Source organism: Dermacentor albipictus, chromosome 3 (assembly GCF_038994185.2).
Source record: "Dermacentor albipictus isolate Rhodes 1998 colony chromosome 3, USDA_Dalb.pri_finalv2, whole genome shotgun sequence".
Taxonomy (NCBI): Eukaryota; Metazoa; Arthropoda; class Arachnida; order Ixodida; family Ixodidae; genus Dermacentor; species Dermacentor albipictus.
In genome coordinates this window covers 103,188,134-103,193,968 of record NC_091823.1, presented here as the reverse complement: position 1 = coordinate 103,193,968, position 5,835 = coordinate 103,188,134, and the positions used below count along the sequence as shown (strand labels likewise).

At 47.6% G+C, this 5,835-nt stretch overlaps 1 long non-coding RNA gene across 1 annotated transcript; it reads left to right on the top strand.

The window, feature by feature from the left end:
* The first annotated feature begins 4,504 nt into the window (after nucleotides 1–4,504).
* On the top strand, nucleotides 4,505–5,016 carry LOC135913794 (uncharacterized). The gene is made up of 2 exons (XR_011513064.1): nucleotides 4,505–4,628; nucleotides 4,777–5,016. It is a non-coding gene; the product is annotated as an uncharacterized lncRNA (long non-coding RNA).
* Nucleotides 5,017–5,835: the final 819 nt, after the last annotated feature.

The following is a 5,835-nucleotide window of genomic DNA, read 5'->3' as shown; positions in this document are numbered from 1 at the left end:
AGCAGTGCGGGGTAAGGGCCGATTTACGCTCGAGCCCCACGCCGCACCACCCGCCTCACCCGCATGTGGCCAGGTGAGAATTTGCGCATTTCGCAGACTGGTACACACATTTCGGTTTACACTGCATGTGCGAGCCAAGCGTATACCGAAATTTGTGAACCAGTGTGCGAAATGCGCTGTTTTTCTGCACGACCGCACGCGTCACGGCTCAAGCGTAAATCGGCTTTTAGTTAACCAGCCCTAAGGCCGGGATGAAGCTGGGCAGCTGGTGCGCGGCCTGCACAGTTCTCCGCTATCACACCGGTCAGGTGGTGTAGCGCAAACAAATTTCTCGGAGTGTGCCGACGTCACCGCACGCTCACGTAATCCAGTAGAACCTTTAAAATGGTTAGTTCTAACTGTTTACGAACATATTTCTTTAAACTTTTTAGTAGCACTCCGTCAACACTTCGCTACCGACTTGGATTGGGGCTACGATTTAAAACAAAGAGCTTGATTCCTGAGTATGTCATATATCGGCATTAATGTGTGTTAGAAAAAATTATCAAAAACTCTCAAGTTACTTCCAATTCTTAATATTTTTCGGCAAACAGTACGAGCTGTGGACATACTGAGTATACATGTCCTTCAGGAAAACTATTTTCATGATGTATAGTAAAGCATTCTTTACACAAAAGTAACGAGCCTTTTGACGCAGTACTAAAGTTGTTATATAGACAAAAGCTAGAAGACATGTTGATGGGGCACTTAAAATATTCTATGTGCAAAAGTATGAAGGAAGTCTTTTAACGGTGTATTTATTAAAATATTCTTAATACAAAAGTAAGAAATAAGTATTTTGACAGTGTATGAACAAATGTTACCAGAATGTAAATGTAAATAGACTGTCAATAAAGTAAATAGAAAGTTGGTAGAAGTTCTAAATAATGTTAACAGGCATTTTTGTAAGGCTTACTCGAACTACCCACGGACACGAGGCCGTCGTTGGCGTCGACGTAATTGTGCTGTTTAATCTTCACCGTCCATAGAAGCCTTCTTTTTCGATGTCTGTAACATGAAAAAAATCGCCAGCCATTTGTCGAAGTATTAGAGAACCGCAGCGCGCAGCATCTAGTAATCTTGCAAAATTCACGACGTAGTGGCCGTTGAAACTGAGATGGAAAAAGGCGAGCGGTGCAGAAACGATCCGTTCAAAGAATGCGGCCACCCTGCACGGAGCGGGGCAGGAGGCGCGCATTGAGGCACCCAGCCTTATATTTAGCTCGGGCGCAAACTCCGACGCGGCCTGTTCAACGCAAAAAAAAAAAAAAACGTTTTTCTGAGATCACTCACGGACAGATTTTGATGAAATTTAATGCATCCGAGTGATTCGCACTTTCCAGCGCCTATAGGTGGCGCGGAGAACGTTTCAATATGGCGGGGATAGAGGTGATGAGGCGAGACGAAAGCGTGCGCACCTGCAGAAGCAGGTGGCCTCTGGTATCTCTAAGCGCGGTCCTTGACCTTCCCAAGGACACGCAGCGATGCGATTTCGAAGGAGAGGCTACGTTTAACGCTGGCCATATAATTTGGCGTGGAATACGAGAGACGACAAGCGCGGCTGTCCAGGTCAAGTGACTCTGCCTGCGGACAAGCGCGCCGTAAGAGGCCCGCCGCATACCATAAAAGTTAGTCTGCGATGTAACCGGCGCCGCAAAGATTACTATTTCTCCTTACGTTTTGTAATTTATACGCGATGTACGAGAATTGACACCAGTCACTTAATCGGTAACGTTCGGATGTAAAGAAAGCGCAGTACCCCCCCTTGCCGCAATGTGTGCATTCAAAACGAGATACATGGCTCCACGCACCAGCTTAGTTGCGGAATGCTTGTCAAAAAGGCCACATGACACGGAAACATTTCAGTAGTGTCGATTTACAATATGTGAACGGGACGGTGAGTGTGCCAGCGCGCCCCGTTTCCAGCGCGATTAGCGCTTTCGCGTGCGGTCGGGAAACTCGCACGCGCAGTCATCAACAACCGCTTTAAGTATACGGAGTCCGGGCCCTTGTTTCGTGCAATATTGTTATAGGAGAGATGCTTTAAGACCAAACAGAACAAATAAAAAATCAGAAACGCCTGCGCACGACCTTAGATCGGTGCACACCTTTCGCCACGCCCCTCCCCCCCCCCCCCCTCAAAAAAAAAAAAAGAAGCGAATGCTTTGTGCATTGACGGCCTGCTTCATTCCCACGCAGAACGACTAAGAACAGTTGCGGAATACGTTACCTAGTTTGCAATGATCGCGACGCAGCGTCAGGCACCGTCGCAGAGTATTTACCGAAACAGCGCGAATGCAGGCAGAAAATTTCATTAACGGTGGCACTTCCGTACGTAAATTTACATGGGAATCTGTGGAAACGGATTCCCATGTAATCCGAAACAATGAAATCCGAAACAACATGCTTTACTCAATTATGACTCAATGAAAAAATGCATAATTGCATTCTGCTCAATGAACCCTTGTCCTTAAGTAGAGAGAGAAAGCGATGAGTACTACCGACAGCATGGCACCGGCAGGTTCAATGTGTATGCACCCTTAGCTTGTTTCAGGATGGCCTGCATTGTCATTTCCTTCACCAGTGGAACACTAACATGCCTCTATGTTTGCGTTTGATTCATTTTGTACAGGGTTTGTGCAGTGTGGCTTGATAGCACTAGGTTGTGGGTTTGACTAGACTCTGGTAACAAATAGCGAGTGGTATACAAAAAGAAGAATGGCTGTGGCTTAGCTAAGGTTAAGCCCAGGATGCGAAGCATACTAGCCTTTATTTTAGTTGTTGAACCACTGTTTAGCCTGGTGAACTGCTGTTGCTTGGCTTTATTTGGTTCGGCTAGACGAAGAAACAACCCATGCGTTACTCTGCTTCGCCTTCAAGAGTGGAACGCGACAGCGTTCCCGTCGACCCGCCAATGGGTGTAAGACAATGGGCTACGGCGCAGCGACTACGCGCCCCGCATTGGACGCGGTGAGCGTCGAGCAACGCGCAGCGTTCGGCGCGGCAACGAAATGTGCGCCTGAGCAAGCGACGCACGCCTGAGCCTTAGAAACAGCTCGTTTCTAAGGCAACACCGCATTCACTAGAGGCGCTTTTGTACCGCTTTGAAGCATCGTACTCGTGGCTCAGTGGTAGCGTCTCCGTCTCACACTCCGGAGACCCTGGTTCGATTCCCACCCAGCCCATCTTGCAAGAGTTCAGCCAAAGCCACCTAGAAAATCAGTCCATGTAGCACGCCGCAACCTTCGCTTCTCATTCCATAGAGTTTCTCACTACATTACCCTATGTCTCATTCCACCGAGCAGCTCTGTCTCCAGGAGGCATCTAACCTCGTGAGTGTCTAGCAGAGGCATGCGCAGCTGCTTATATACCGCCGCGAGCGACGGCGCGAGTTGGAGCCCTGTTTCTCCTCTGTCGTGACGTCACGGTGTCACGTGGTATTGAAGGCGACACCGCCGCGCCTGAGGAGCTGGGTTGAGCTCTCGTAATATGCTTCGCATAAAAAAAAATTGAATCCACATGCTTTCGGAGCCTGTTGAGAGTGCAGGAGGTGCCAGGCCAGTTTTGTACCGAAGTAATTCATGAAGTGTTTGGTGCCGTTCATACTAGTGTGCATGGCGAACGCTATCGGTTCGCTGAATGCAGTTTAAACTGCTTTACTTACAGGTAAGTGGGCACTCCACTCGGGGCGAGTAGGCTGCCCAGTCGCACACTAAAGTATTGGTGCTTCAAGCAGGCTGGATTTTGATTTTACAGCGAAACTGTTAGCCTCTAGTTGGTCACCATTTTTCGTGTTCGCATCTATCGTCAAAATTGTGGGCCCATCCTGGCGACAGTGCTAAGACAAGAGCAGCGGGACCTACCGCAGTGTGGTACAGGTTTCAGTCAGTTAGCAAAATGAAGTGAACAGTGCGTACATTCTCTGTAATCGCTCATGCAACGCATACAGAACAGTATATATTTCGATAAAGAACAAGCGCAAAGCAATCATCGAAACCACATAATTGATGAGGCGGTCCTGACAACAATGCGATGCACGTGGTGCTCCCTGCATACATTTCCCGGTAACGATTATTGCTGCGCAAGCTGCCACAGTGATGGCAACATGCAACGTGAGGAGCGACGTTCCTAGCATTTCGTATGTAAAAGAACCAGCCTAACAAACGACTTCAATGTTGTTGCAGCACCGCTATAGGGGGCAGCGTGCTGTCACAATTACCATTACTCTCAAGCAATAAAGCATCGCATAACCCCCTTAGCAGTAGCAGTGTTGGTTTTCAACACCTTTGCTGGACCTCCACTTTCGCAAGGCTGGGACGGAGAGTCAATTTGTTTGTAAATATGTAGGTCGTAAGAATAACGAAAAATGAGCATGCAGTCTGTTCCCTAGACCAACGCCTTCCCTTCCCCACTCCTCAACACCAGAAACTGCCCTTCTTTGTCTTGCAGATCACTCTGAGGTGTTACCACACTTACCGTATCCAAGTGAATGTTGGGATTGTGGACGATTACGGACACATCATCAGCGCATCGGTCGTGCGGCAATCTGTTGGTGACCGCTTCATTGCCGTCGCAACCTGAAATTCTAGGTGGGTGTCGTGTTTTGCATGATAGCTGTTTCCTTTCCAAATCTGTGCATTTCACTGTCCTCTTCTCTCTCTCTATCTTTTTTCTCCTGCAGCTGATGAAACCACGTTCCGTATTTTATTTTCATTTTCCTTTTTTTTTTGCTTCTAGTCTCAAGCCTCGAGTCAAGAAAACGTTCAAGACTGAGTCACATTAAGCAAAGCCTCCCTCTGATGCTGTGAGCTCAGTGCGTGGCATTTTACCAAATCTCTATCTAACAGACGATGCTTCTTTCTGCTGAAAACTATGGTTTGCTTTAGAAAAGTGGTTTTTACAATAGATGTACTTATGCAAATTTCACTTGCACGAATTTGTTATGACCATAACCGGAAATTGCAATGTCTTGTAGACTTACCTGACCAAGTTATCATGGTACACTTAAGAAATAGCGATTTGTTTTCACATGAAAAAATAAAATTTCTTGCATGCAATTCCCATTGCCCCAAGCCTCATTTTCTCATGTCAAGCATCTGGCACGTGCAGGAGCACCCGTAGTATCGCGACACACAGCCTCCGAATTTGGAAACAAGGTTTCAAGGTAAGTGGGAGGGATTAGGTCACAACCTATGGGCCGTTCTGGTTTTTATTCTAATGCCCATGTCAAGCTTTAGCGAGTTAGACCCAAGTAAATAGGCGCCTACTGAATTGAATTTCAAGTATGAAAAGAAACACGGCAAACGCTCACCACGTGGTGGTGAAGAGGGACATTTAGTGGCGACTGCCGTGCTCCCTCTCCTTGTCTCGGCAGCGGTCCCTTTGGCGGCTCCTGTCTCTGTAGTCCCACTCAGAACCGGTCACGCCTATAGACTTCCCTTGGCGTGACGATCGCTCTTGTGACCGGTCTCTCTCTCTCAAGCGCGGACGGTCCTTACTCCTGCGCAATTGCAAAACACGCGACAGGTGCACATGAGAAATGCGCTCGCGAAATCACAACATGCAATAATTTTCATTCAGTTAAGAGGAAATAAAAGCGGTGCACTTACACGTGATGCTGATTAGGTTCTATGTGCCGTGTACTCTCGGCTAGAAAAGTTTACAAGAGAGGGATCCGACCGCATCTATGGGGCCCGTACATATTGCAATACAACGCCATACTACAACACCACAGATTGAACAGACGACGATATACCCACCTCCACACAGGACCTCTCACGCGAAGACGCCGTAACG